Source organism: Neopsephotus bourkii, unplaced genomic scaffold (genome assembly GCF_033783945.1).
Source record: "Neopsephotus bourkii isolate Nb327-2 ecotype Australia unplaced genomic scaffold, CSIRO-AGI_Nbou_v1 NB_1630, whole genome shotgun sequence".
Classification (NCBI taxonomy): Eukaryota; Metazoa; Chordata; class Aves; order Psittaciformes; family Psittacidae; genus Neopsephotus; species Neopsephotus bourkii.
This window is the reverse complement of record NW_026902105.1, coordinates 3,283,712-3,297,687: the sequence shown is the minus strand read 5'-3', so window position 1 is coordinate 3,297,687 and position 13,976 is coordinate 3,283,712. Positions and strand designations below refer to the sequence as shown.

At 37.7% G+C, this 13,976-nt stretch overlaps 1 protein-coding gene across 50 annotated transcripts in view; it reads right to left on the bottom strand.

The window, feature by feature from the left end:
- RIMS2 (regulating synaptic membrane exocytosis 2) overlaps positions 1 to 13,976 on the bottom strand; it is a 448,541-nt gene that overhangs the window by 230,440 nt on the left and 204,125 nt on the right. The gene's annotated exons all lie outside the window — the stretch shown is intronic.

Below are 13,976 nucleotides of genomic sequence, written 5' to 3'. Positions count from 1 at the left end.
GGCTGCAAGTACACATGCCCAGCTCATGTTCAGCTTTGCACGCACCACTACCTCCAATTCTTTCTCGGCAGGACCACTCTCAATCCCTTCAGCCTACAGCCTGTACTGATATCAGGGGTTGCCCCTATCCAGGGGTAGGACTTTGCACTTGGCCTCAGTGAACCTTATGAGGTTCACATGGGCCCACTTCTTCAGCTTTCTCAGGTCCCTCTGGATGGCATCCTGTTCCTCTTGAGTGTCAGCTGTACCACTAACTTTGGTGTTGCCTGCAAACTTGCTGAGGGTGCACTCAACCCCTCATATAATTCACAAAATATTTTAAATTTGAAAGATTACATAAGGAAGAACAGAAAAGTGGGGATTTGTGTATATTTATTTAAGATAGCCGCTTTTAACAGTCTTGATGGGGAATAAATTTCAAGCTTTTTTCATAAATTCTCTCAAAACTTTATCATTCAGAAGTTAAAAAAAAAAGGAGAAAGAAGGAAGTGAAGAATGCATTTACTTACTTGGCATGCAAAACTGCTTATTTATATCTCTATTTTAGTCATTGAGCTGGCAGTAGGATTAGTTTGATCTGACACACACAAGCAAAAGGATAAATGTTCAGAGTAGAAAATATGCCCCGCCCCCACAATTCATTTTCTCTTCAAAAATGTTATTGTTCTATCTTATTTGTTAACAAAAGCAACACTGAACTTCAGGAAAACAGAACAGTATTTAAGCAGTTGAAATCACAAAAATACTTCAAAGTTTCAAAATCAGACCATTTGAATTTTTCTGCTAACAGTGGCCATTCAGTGAGCAGACATGAGAGAACTTAGAGGATTTGTATTAGCAATGCTTTTAGCCATTTTCACAGTCCTACTCATCTCAATGACAGGCATTAACTTCACGATCACTCTGTTCACTGCACTGTAATTCTGTAGTCTTACGTGTGATCTAGGGTGTTAGCCCGGATTTACTGCCCTCCTGTCCTACAATGCAGACCTAGATCAGCCCTGTGTCCCAATTCTCTTTGTTGCAAACACCTCTTGCCAGGTCCACACAGTTCCCATTTCTCTCCCTTTTCCTTGCTACTGCAGTAATTTTTCCTCTCTCTGCTCTCCATTCCAACAATTTTATTCTCATTTTCTTTACTGGGATGCCAGAAAAAGCAAAGACTGATTCTACTGTATGAGTCTGCCTCCTCAGGTTGGCAGGCAGTTTCTGACTCTCTCATTATCCATTCTTTTTTTGTAGCATTGGACTGTGCTGGCATCACTGCTACGAAACATCTTGCTAAATGTTTTACCAACAAAATACCATGGATATTAATTCACTGTGAAGAAATTGTGAACAAACCAACATAATTTTTTGCCCACGATATAAAGGCTCCAAGTTCTTAAATTCTAGAATGCAACCTTAGTTTAATTTCCTTTGTGAATATGATTACTTTGCTTGATCAAGTCTTATCCTGAGACAGAATGATTTTTTGAAATTTAGTTAGGTAACCAACAGCCTTCTTTTCTTTTTTCCCTCCCCAAAAGTTCTAGTTTCTCTGTTTGCCAAGAAACATAAATATTGGTAGAAGAAAAAAATAAAATCTTATTAATAGGGTTACATCTTACAACACAGCTATTACATTAAAAGTCTGTTTTCTTAAGGGCAATGTTTAAACTGAGACCAGCAGAGGAAAAAAGAAGAAAAAGAAAAAAAACCTCAGAATATAGAAAAGACTAAAAATTAAACACAAAAATAATTTCAGATAAAAGGTGGTTAATGCCAAAGACTGGAGTTAGGGGATTGTATGGTTCCTGTAGGGCATAATTTTTATTTATTGATGTTACAGAACATAAAAAAACAAACACAGGGGGCAAAATTCATACTTGTTCGCTGACTACAGATCTTCCACATTTTAGATACACCCAGCAATAAAGCAGGTCTTCAAAACCGCTCAACAAATTCTGGCTTGCCTACAGACTTTGTGAAAGTACTAAGGAGTTTTGTTTCTTCAGGTTTCAGTTACATCACTTCACTCTTTTTCATAGTTTGTATTTGTTGCACTGCAACTGTCATATGCATTCATAAAGAAAATCATTAACACTTAGACAAATTACAGGATAGAAAGAAGGTCACAATTAACAAGTCTGTCCTTTTAAGTTCACCTCAGTGCATGAGCACTGCATTATAGTGATTGCATTCTCTCATCCTTTCCATTCTTAACAATTAATGTGTTGTGCTGTTTTCCTCAATGCCTTAGGAGAACATCCCACTCCAAATGAACTCTTTCTGCAAATGTGAGTAATGTCAAGCAAAAGCAAAAACGTGTAGGTTGTTTCTTAACAAGTTGAATCAAGAAACTAGTTATGGAAAATAAGTCACTGTAGTTACAAATATCTACAACTGCAAAATAAATTCTGGGACAGAAAACGGTGAGATTAATTTAGATTAAACATTTAAAATATTTCATTGTCACTTTGACTGGACATAGTATTAAAAACTCAAAGTCTACAATCACATTACCTCATCTTTATCATGCTTAAGATATTCTTGTGCCAAAACAGTTTTATTATTACCTAGTTGAAGTGTCTGGCTAAAAGCAGATTACCTACCTTTGTTTTCGTCTATAATTTATCCAGACTGTAAACATTTTGTTCCATGAGGAATGCACATCAAAGAAGCAGGACACATCATATGCACAATTTACAACTGCATTATATTTTCATAACATACTTTTTACTGCTTAGTCATATGTGTGATGTTATAAAAAAGATGTAATCCTTAGAACCTTCTTACAGGAGAGATATTTTAACCCTGGACTTCAAAAGTGCATCTGTTATACACCGTCAGTTTGAATTTCCGTGACCTGAATATTATTCTTCCACCAACAGACTTCTGTCTTGCACTGCTGAAATTGTATTTCCAATGACACTCTTTTCTGAATATTTTCATAAAAAGAAACTGTAAAAAAATCATTAAGATAACCCACCAGGGCCTTCATATCGGGAGTATTTGCACAAATCTAATTCAAACACTCTCTTACAAATAATAATGATGTGCTTGAAAAGACTAAAAATTTCAATCAAAGATGAGACACAGCTTTACAAAAACACTGCAGTCTGGGCACAGAGGCAATTAATAATTATGTGCAGATAATTTTCACAGCATAGGTGCTTTACTTAGACACATCTGCACAGGCATTTGAGAACAGACCTTATCTGGAATGCCAATTCATTATAATTTGCTTAACAAATTTTTATCATCCTATCTTTTTTTTTCCGCTTAACGGAAATAATTAAGGTTTTTTTAAAGGCAACAAACATTCAGAATTGCTACTTGCTTCCTGAAAAAAAAGTCTTGATTTTCGAGACTTCTTCAAAATAGAGGTTAGGAAAACATCAACAGCGCCACTGGAAATGCACAAGCAAGAAGAAAACTTCTCTATTTCTCTTTGAAAGTTTTGGATTAAAAATATAAAGCACAATCAACCCCAAATATTATGTGGATCCTCCACATAAATGTATAAATGTGGACTTGCCATTCAAATATTTAAATATTTCTCTATTGCTTAACAATCTTTTCTCACTCATGCTTGTGTTCAACATTATAATTTTCTGCCAGCTTCAGTTTTATGTTGTTTCACTTCAGAAGAAGATTTCTGAAGAAATCTAGGTCAAATGAACACTTAACACTTTCACACACTGAATTAATGTCATGGTCAACTTCTATCAGCTTCTACCAGAAAAATCTCAGGGTGTGAGCACTAATCTTTGCAAGAAAGTGTCTGAGCATTTGCATTTGTTAAAATAGGTTAACTTGAAGGCTCTTAGATTAACTGGATTCATTTTTGTAATTAAAACATAAATCCTCATTCCAACTGATGCATATGAGTGATTTCCTACTAAATTCAGGAAAGTAAAAAATATTCTCAGCAGATAAATTCAACAGGAAATAATCTTGATGTCTAAATCGTTGCATAAACTCTTCAAATTATAGAATAAATTCAGTTCAAACTAAAATTTAGGAAACATACTTTCTTACACTAGAATGGAACTTTGGCAGCTTTTCAATCAGGGATAATGCCCCTTGCGACATTGACACTAACCTGGCTACACTAAAGACCATAGGAAAACTCCCACTGACTGCAGTGGAGCCTAGATTACACTCTTGCAGAGCACCTCAGAGATTCTGTTGACCGTCAGGGACCTGCAACTTTCATCTTGTCATCCTGGAAATAAAACCTTTGCCTTTAGACTGCTCTGCTCACCATTACTCATGCTACAGTTGTTCTAGCTAAGTAGGCCAGACCAGAAACCTGTGAGTTGGTCCACTGGGTGGATCTGAAAATGCCTTCAGGAATAAAGTCACAATCACTATTATACTTTGTCCCTTCACCACACTGTATTTTCTCTTCTGTCATTTTCTTGACTTCTTCATAACCAGTTCCAAAAACGTCCAGTTTTTTAACTGACTTCTTGCTACCACCACCATTAAAATCAGCAAAAGCTCAATCATAGTAAGTGATAGTGTCCAAATTGTTAACAAAAGGAATGGAGAAGAAAAGGCAAATCAATTAGTCCAGCCCCAAACTAAAGTCTGAAGACTAAAGCCTCCCTGCTCTCAAACAGTATGTTTGCGCATCCTGTACATATTGCAGCAAAGAAATCACCAATGTTAAAAGATTTCCCTATTTCTGTATCACCTCTCTTCCTCGATCTTCTGTGATTCTATATTGAAGAAATATCGTTAGCAAATGTAAATGAGCCAAAATCCTCTCCTCTGGAGGAATAACAGTTAGCACCTGTGAAAGTGCCTTCAACAAGTTGGTTTTTTTTCCTTCTGAGGATGTTACAGAACATGAAAGCAAAAGAGCTGCTTGTTATTTAACTTTCATATTCCAGTTATTTCATTATTTTCTGTTTGTTTGTAGGTGTTACAGATGTCAACAGTAGTAACTTAAATAATTTTCTGTGAAAAAAAACCTTTATCCAAGCCCCACACACCATAATGAACTGTTCTGCTGCTCCAACAGTGAAAGTGAAGTAGTACCTTTACACATATTGTTCCCATCTCAATAATAGGTATTATCTATATAGTCTTAGGTTGATATGATGGTATCGATCACTACCAGATAAACTTCATTTGAAAGACATCTACTTCCATTTCTATCCAATCTACCTTTCAGGAGGCTGGCAATATCAGCAGATATGCACAGAGCCAAAGCAAAGTTTTACAGCTCTGTAGACAGAACCAAGTTTTTCTCACTGAGGGACATCTAGCAATGTCCATAGTATGGGTGAGAGAGACACAAGAGATGGAGCTGAAGGTGACACTGAGAGTACATTCTGAGACAGGTTTGCTGTTCCTGCTTCCTCCAGGCCATGGCTGTCACTGCAGCTTGAGATCACTCAGCTCATCCTATCCCTCTCTCTCCAGCAGCAACCACTGCACCAAATGCTAACCTCTCTTGCTGCAGCAACAGCAAGCTCAGCATGCAAAATAATCAGCTGAGCAATTTCACCAACCCTGATTATCCTGGGCTGCTGCCTACTTAGATTAGTCTTTAAACCCATCTAGGACATTATCTACACAGTCAGCTGCAAAGTCCTACACACTTACTTCCTCCACCTCTGCCAAAGATGCACAAACAAGCCCTCAGCTGGAAAGGGCATAACTGTATTTATGCAAACTGTGATCATGCTAGTAAACCCAGACACTCTAATGAGCTTATGAGTCATATACTTACATGTGGAAATGTGTGCTGAACTGGGGTTGGCAAATGCCCCTCTAGCTCAGAGTACAGAATGAATAGTTAAATCAGAGCATCATATAACATATTCTCTTGACCCTGGAATAATAACGACAGATATACACTGATTTCTTGGATACTCATTTTAAATGGCAGCAAAGTACTTAATCTAAATGCAACTGTTTTTTTTTTATTTTCTTCCACTAAAACTTATCATTGTCTCTTCTATAGAGATCTTTCTATATTATTTTTATTTAATTCTAATATTTTTCTTTAAATAATATTAATCCATTTACTAGTTTGCACAGCACCTAAATGACTATGCTGAATACCTAAAGCAAATCAGGCAGTTCATATGTAGCACACAACAAACCATAGTCTCAAACATACACTTCATTCTTTAATTACAACCTAATATAATTTTCTCTGCTGATGTCTTCACATCTTTTAAATTCAAAAGTCCTCATGTTAAAATGTAGGAAAGATATCTAGCTAAACTCCAGAGCAGAGCAGTTTTTAGGAAATCTGTTTAGAGATCAAACTAAAATTAATTTATCTTTTAGTTAGCATGTGTCCTCATAATTATTAATGAAGATGCATCCAAACTTAATAAGGCAAAGTTTTGCCATGTGCAGCATCCTTAGAAGCCCAGATTACATACAGGTATGAGTGCTGCTCTCTATTTCTGTTCTCACACAGTCTTAGGCATGTACAGAAACTTACACTTTACGATTAATACCACTGATTTTACCAGGATGATTTAGAATGCATAAAATTAAGCCTCCGTATTTTTCTTGATGAAGGCTTAAAACACATGCAAAGCTATACAAATGTCTGGAATATAAATCCTCACCTTACCTAAATGACAACAGAAATCATCTATTGAAATAAACTATTAAGAAATATCATGGATTCTCATCTCTCCTTCACAGAAACACTGTATGCCTTCCAAGAAAGGTTTGCCCTTTGGTCAAACACAAGGTGTTCTTCAGTTATACAAGTTACTGAGCTCAGTAACAAATTAACAGCATGACACTGAATGGACTGTGATAAATAGCAGGCTGTATTAGATGTTGTTATGGCAATTATTCATTTTAAGTTTTGAGAAGCTATAAAAGTGGCTTAGAAAATACAGCAGAACTACTACACAAGTACCAAAGCAGAGCTTTCTTGCTCAAAAAGCATTTTCAGTTGAACAAGTTAAGACTTTAGACAGCAATATATTAGTTCTATTGTAATAGTGCCTAAACACAACAATTGACAACTACGGCCCTCTTGATTATGCCTCAGCCTGTAATACGGAAATGAAGCTACTACTTTGTACTTATGCTTTTATCACAAATAGTTTGCAAGTACATGAACTGATGGGGCTGTCTAGTTTGCTTTATTTTTCCCAGAGAATAAAGTAGTCAAAGCATTTGGTGGATGATGCTACATAATACCAAATTTAAACCTCTAATAGGCAGGCCAGATCCCTGGCCTTGAAAAAAACCTACTGTGCACTCCTAAATCGTCAAAGTGGGCTTAGCTACCTGTCTGACAAATTGGCCAGTGTGAGATAGTTTTGCGGTAGCACAGAAACGAAAAAGCTACGTACTTGGCATAAACTTGCAGAACCAAAATATTTCTGCACAAAACAAGCCTTAAAAATGCAATTTGGAGAGGCAAAAGCATATTTACCTTCCCAGTGAACACTAGGACATCACAGGCTGATTTGATACAGCGTAATCACAGCTGGGCAACTGTTAGACTGCAGCTGTATCCACCATGAGAGACACAGAGACCCTATCTGCCCTGCCCGCCAAGAACAGGAGACCTCTGGGGAGCTGTTGTATAGAACAGTATATATGTATATGTATATATATATATATGTATGTATATGTATATTAAAGATACAAACACAGTAAGTAAAGATCTATAAATGAATGCAGATCCAAAGCCTAAAATGGATGAGAAAATGCAAATCCATCAATTTATCTTGTACAACTGAGTTGAATTCTCTTACGTCATTCACTATTAAACAATCCATTTCAAAATTATTTACAACCCCTCTTGACAAATATGATTAGAAAAGATTTGTCAACTGTGCTAGCTGTTCTCATACAAGGATAAATCTTTAATAACTTCCAATCTTGCAGCAGCGGTTTTCAAAAAGAAATTGGAGAAAAAGATCCATCTAGAAACATCTATAGAACAACAAATACTTAGAAAACTGTACACAACAACAAAAAGAAGAATGATGAAATATATTAAAAACTAAAAATATCTTGAAATTTGTTTCACAGAATGCAGTATCTGGACTTCTGCTTTGTGAGTTTGCGGATCCCATTGATATAATCTGATAAGGACCACATCATAGTGAATACGATAGAGTTTCTGTGGCTTGTTTTTGCCATAGCAATTACTTAATAATGCTGTTTAGTGCATCTGTACCAGAGGCCTTGACTGCAGGAATTTACTCAAGGAATAATATTTTTACAAGTCAAAGACACAACGATAATGAGCCTAAGTAAATTGCATAAAGTATTATCTGGACAATATTCAACACATTATAGTTCCCCCCCAGTCAATATAAGGAGTAGCTCAGTTTAAGCATGGGTCCATAAGGATAGGTCCATATCTGTTCCAAAAGGAACAAAATCTGAACACATAGCTCTTGCTGATAAAGGTGCTGTTTGAAAGGGTATGACACTATTTTCCTAATACAAGAATTTAATATAGAGCTCTCACTCAAATATCTTTCATTGCTTGTTATAATTGTTTAAAACTTCTTTTTTGGAGCATATTTCAACTTTTCAGAAAGGATCAACCAACTGTGCTGTCCAAGGGAAAAGTGTTTAACTTTCCTTGAAGTATTATGGGTGAATGAATCTCATTTTTCTCTGCACATTTCTTCCTTCCTAAACCTTGGCTTCCCCCCCGAGCAAGAGACATTTTGAATATTGTAACAATTGTTAATAAAAAAAAAAAAAACCCAACAAAAAACAAACCAAAAACAAAAACAAAACCAAACAAACAAAAAAAAAAAACAAGCCAGAAAATAAAAATAGCAGGGGCTGGAATCAGGCAAAAGATTGTTCAAGACCGCTAAGGAAACTGAGCCTTGCAAGAGAGTATACTTAGAGTAGAAACCCTGGACCAGCTGTTCAGTTCAGATCTGCATTAACTGTAGTGACATTAATGGAGTTCAATATCTAGGTAAACAAAACATTTATTTTGCAGTTCTTGAGAAGAAAACAAATAGGAGAAACAGAAAGGCACTAAGCTAAAGGTCTGATCTAGATTAAACATGGAATCACAGAATGGTTGGGATTGGAAAGGACTTTTAAATATTTTCTGGTTCCAGCCCATCTATTCCCAGGAACAGTTTCTCCATCTTCTCTTTCTGCTGCAGAATTCTTGTCCCAGTTTACTGGTTTTCTTCCTAAAATTACCTTTAGCCCACAGTCTATTTTTCTTTCCTGGGATCAGCAGGATGTGGAATATACGTCAAGAATACAAAATACATAGTCGTTCTTTTGTACTCCTGTACTGTCCTGATCCAAAGCAGTGACAGGAAAATAACACCTCTTGCATTTGTGAGTACCCAAGAGAAAACTAGTTAATAATTCCTTCAGAAAGGTCCCTATATATTGTGGCTATACCTGGGAGCTTCAGCAATTCTGGTAGAGCCTTAGAATATTAGCAACTGAATACTAACAATTCTCTCTTAAGCTTATGTGAACTGTGAATTTTGTTCAGAGGCTTATAATGCAGCCAACTCTGCCAGTTTTCATAGTGACATGAAATGCACACCCCCAGAATAAAGGTGATGCACCACTTCAAGTGAGTGTCTTCACTGTTTTAATATGGACAAAGCAGGACATTTTCCTCTGGACTCACCCTTCAAAATGGTTGAATTATTTTTTTCTGAATTGTTATGGTTGGGTTTTTTTAAAAACATCAGCCTGCAGCTCAAATCCAGCACGGAAAACTATGGCAGGCAACTCCCTCTGAGACTACAGAAGCTACACATAAAGCAATCTCCAGGTAGGAAGTCTGAGGAAGTCTTAATGTCAGGCAGTGCTTCAACCTGATCTTTACAAACAGTCCAGGTGGCCCACAGCTGTCACCTATAATTAGCAACTAAATTATATAATTACAATGTACTTTCATAGTACTCCTTTACAGCACGTTTTATCATTGTCAATAGGAAGCCAACTTCAGCTTCATCCAGCTCTTTAAAATGCTCAGTGATGTGTATCTGTGCATAGTCACTGAAGGTCACTGCCCTCACAGGGTGATGGGATTTCACACTCACACTACACAAATGTAAATGGCTCAAAAAGGTAAGGTCTTTCTGAACGTTTAAAAAGAACAAAGCTGTTGACTAAGCACTCTGTGCTCTCACTGAATTTCATAGGCACACTGAGACTTTAGCACTTTTGAAAAATAAAGCTTTTATCTTCCCATGCAATGCATGTTGTGTAGTCATCTGATCTACTGCGAAGTGAATACAAGGAAGGTGCTAATGTTAATGCTAGCAAATCAGAATGGCAATGTTTTACACCCACTTTTCAGTCACATTGTACAGACAAAGAGGGAGTGGAGCAACAGAAAATCAGGCTCAGAAGAATGCTGAATGAGAATTATGTCAAGAACTTCTTGCATAGCTACATTTACTGCGGTTTTCCTTTCTTACAGAAAACTATTAGTTAAAAAGGCAATAGCACTGAGCATATATTTTTCTGGCACAAAGTCTGCCATAACCATATATCTTTGTGAAGTTAACTTTTAGCAGTAACACTAAGTATTGCCATTTTCATAGATTTTTTTCATCTTAGAAAAGTGCCATAACAAATTCTTACTCGTTTGAGCTTACAGATTAGTGAAGCCACCTTCTTCCAGAGGCCAGGGCTGAAAAGCTGCTTATCTCACAGGGTATCTGTACACCAGTAGTCAGCCTCTGTAGCAATGAGGACACAGGCATGGCAGCTCAACACTGATTCATCATAGAATCATAGAATAGTTAGGGTTTGAAAGGACCTTAAGATCATCAAGTTCCAACTCCCCTGCCATGGGCAGGGACACATCACACTAAACCATATCACCCAAGGCTCTGTCCAACCTGGCCTTGAACACCGCCAGGGATGGAGCATTCACAACTTCCCTGGGCAACCCCTTCCAGTGCCTCACCACCCTAACAGGAAAGAATTTCTTCCTTATATCCAATTTAAACTTCCCCTGTTTAGGTTTTAACCCGTTACCCTTTGTCCTATCACTACAGTTCCTGATGAAGAGTCCCTCCCCAGCATCCTTATAAGCCCCCTGCAAACATTGGAAGGCTGCTAAGAGGTCTCCATGCAGCCTTCTCTCCTCCAGGATGAACAGCCCCAACTTTCTCTGCCTGTCTTCATATGGGAGATGCTCCAGCTCCCTGATCATCCTCATGGCCCTCCTCTGGACCTGTTCCAACAGATCCATGTTGTCTTTATGGTGAGGACACAGAATGTGAATACCCAAGGCCTCCGCAGTTAGCACTGTCTGCTGCTCCAGCACTGATGGCTTGACTTAGCGAACGAAGATTTGGGAAGGGCTTTATCCCCGTTTACTACAAGCGCGCTGATGACTAAAAATGCCAATGTGGGATAGGCAAATCCAGTTGCAAAAAGCACAGCGAAAGGTCTCCTTGGGTGGTATAGATGAGGCACAATTTTCTACGTTGTCTTTTCTCCTTGAGACTAGTTCTGCATGTGTTCTCAAAGGAGACAACAGCGTTATGTGTGGTGTGCCTCCAAGTCTCCTGATTGGAGGCCAAGGTGGACCACAGATGGTAGTCAATATGGTCAAGGCTGAGGTATTGTTTCAGGCAGTCCTTATATCTCTTCTTTGGGGCACCTCTCTTGCGGCTACTGGTGGCAAGTTCACTGTAAAACACAATCTTAGGGAGGCGGTGATCCTTCATACTGAGATGAGCCCTGCCCAGCGCAGCTGCAATTTCAGCAATATGGCCTCGATACTGGTGACCCCTGGGTGTTCAAGGTCAGTAACATTTGACACATAGTCAGTCCAATGGATGTTTAGAATTGTATGGAGGCAGCACTGAAGAAAGCATTCAAGGAGTCGCAGGTGATGGCGGTAGATGACCCGTGATTCAGACCCATATGAAAGAGTGGACAGTACAATGGCTCTATAGACACTAATCTTTGTACTTTTCTTCAGGTGTTTATTGCACCAGACTCTTTTATGGGGTTTCCTTTCCCTATATGCCTTTGCTATTCTGTTATCTATCTCTTTGTCAATAGTGGCATCCAAGGAAATAATGCTTCCCAGATAGATGAACTGCTGAACTGACTTAAGCTCTGACTTGCCAATGGTAATGTGGGGATGGTGATAATCTTCTTGTGGCGCAGGTTGGTAGAGAACAACTGTCTTCTTCAAGCTGACTTGCAGCCCAAAAAGCTCAACCACCTCCACAAAGAAAGATGTTAAGCGCTTCCATGTCCTCTTTATGGTGAGGACACAGAACACAAATACGCAAGGCCTCAGCAGTTAGCACTGTCTGCAGCTCCAGCACTGCCAGTACATTAATTATCACCCTCAAGACCAGTTCTTATGTGTCAACATGAGCTGATGGCACACTCTGGACTACAGTGCAGCCCTCTCTTTAGATAAGATGCAGGATTTCAATTTTAGGGAGATCAGAATTCCAGGAGGCTATCTCCTAATCTATCACCCCTCAAGCTGTCACATGCATCACCTCTGAAATCTGAATTTTTGCCTATGGTGCTGTCAGTGTTGCTTGAAAGTTACACTATTATTTACTGCTTAGTGAAAATGTGGTCCTGTAGTTACCTAACAGCTCATTGTCACTGGATATAGCTGTCTCATTCCTCTTCTCCAGGCTGCTCACAGCAGTTTGGACAACAGTGCAAAATGCCACAGTAATTCTACAGCTTGCTAAGATGAAAGAAGTGTTGATTTGTTGTAACGGTTTAGTTTTGTACCAGTGTAGGACGTAAACCGGCTCACTAAAAGTCAGCTAAATACTGGATTTGCTCCATATCAGTGAGCATGAGAGAGGAGAGGAAGGGGGCTTTCATTTCGGATGACAATGAGCTGCTGGCTTGCCACAGCTCACCTTACTGAACCACAGTTCAAGTTGAAAACTTCTGTTCTCTGCTCACTGCTTAAAGTGAGGCATTAACATTTGGTATCTTCTTCGCTCTGAAGAAAGACTTGAAATTGGTTCAGCTATGCTATTGGTCTTATAGTCCATGATAATTTTATACTTTTAAAATGTAATTTTTGTTTTTTAATGCATTTCTCTTTTCTTGAAGGACTGCATGCAAATACACACATAAAGAGCAGAAAACCTGCTGCGGCTAGCCTTAGTTATTACGTCCATTAAGATTTCAACTAACCAGCCTTGGCTTTTGTAAAGGATCACAGTGATTGATATGAGGCAATGGATTCCTTATGTCTGAAAACAAAGAACCTTCAGCCTCATAAATAAATATTCAACACTAGAAGATTCAATAGCAGCCTTTTAAATTGTTCCCAGATAATTAGTCTGAAGTTCAACCCTTATTCTAGTGGCCTTCATCAGTGAAAATCTTTCAAGAACAAATCCAATTCCTTTAACTCACCAATATGCAAGCTCAAAAAAATGCTTTTCATAATATTTTTCCTTTTTAAAGTGTATTAAAATTGTAGGATAAGAACAGAAAATGAAGATTTTTCAAAGGAACTCAGCTTTTAGAAATTCTCACTATGAACAGATTTTCAGAACAGAACTTAGAAAAAATTTTAAATGCAAACTATAATATGCAAATGTTAAAATTCTTAAAATTTATAAAATCTGATGAAATATACTGCATGCAGTTACTTAGATAAAGTATCATGTAGTATCTAGACATCCCGCATAGAACATCACAAGCCAAGCCTTGCCTTGTTATTACAGGTATATATAAAATAGCCTATAAAAATGCATAATAGTAAATACTCATGGAGATATGTGATGAAAACTTTTATTTACTATTTAGATTATGTAACTGATGTCCATATATTTCCATTTTCCAAGTAAACAGATTATATAACTATGGCCTTAAAAGATACTCATAATCTAAACGTTCAGAAAGGCTGAAAATATAAACACTGAACTGTTTCTTAAAAGAATGTTTCTCTATAACACCATTGATTTGAGTACATTTCCATTAAAAATGCTATCTTCAATCTGGTCTAAACTTCAGTGTGTGTCACAGGT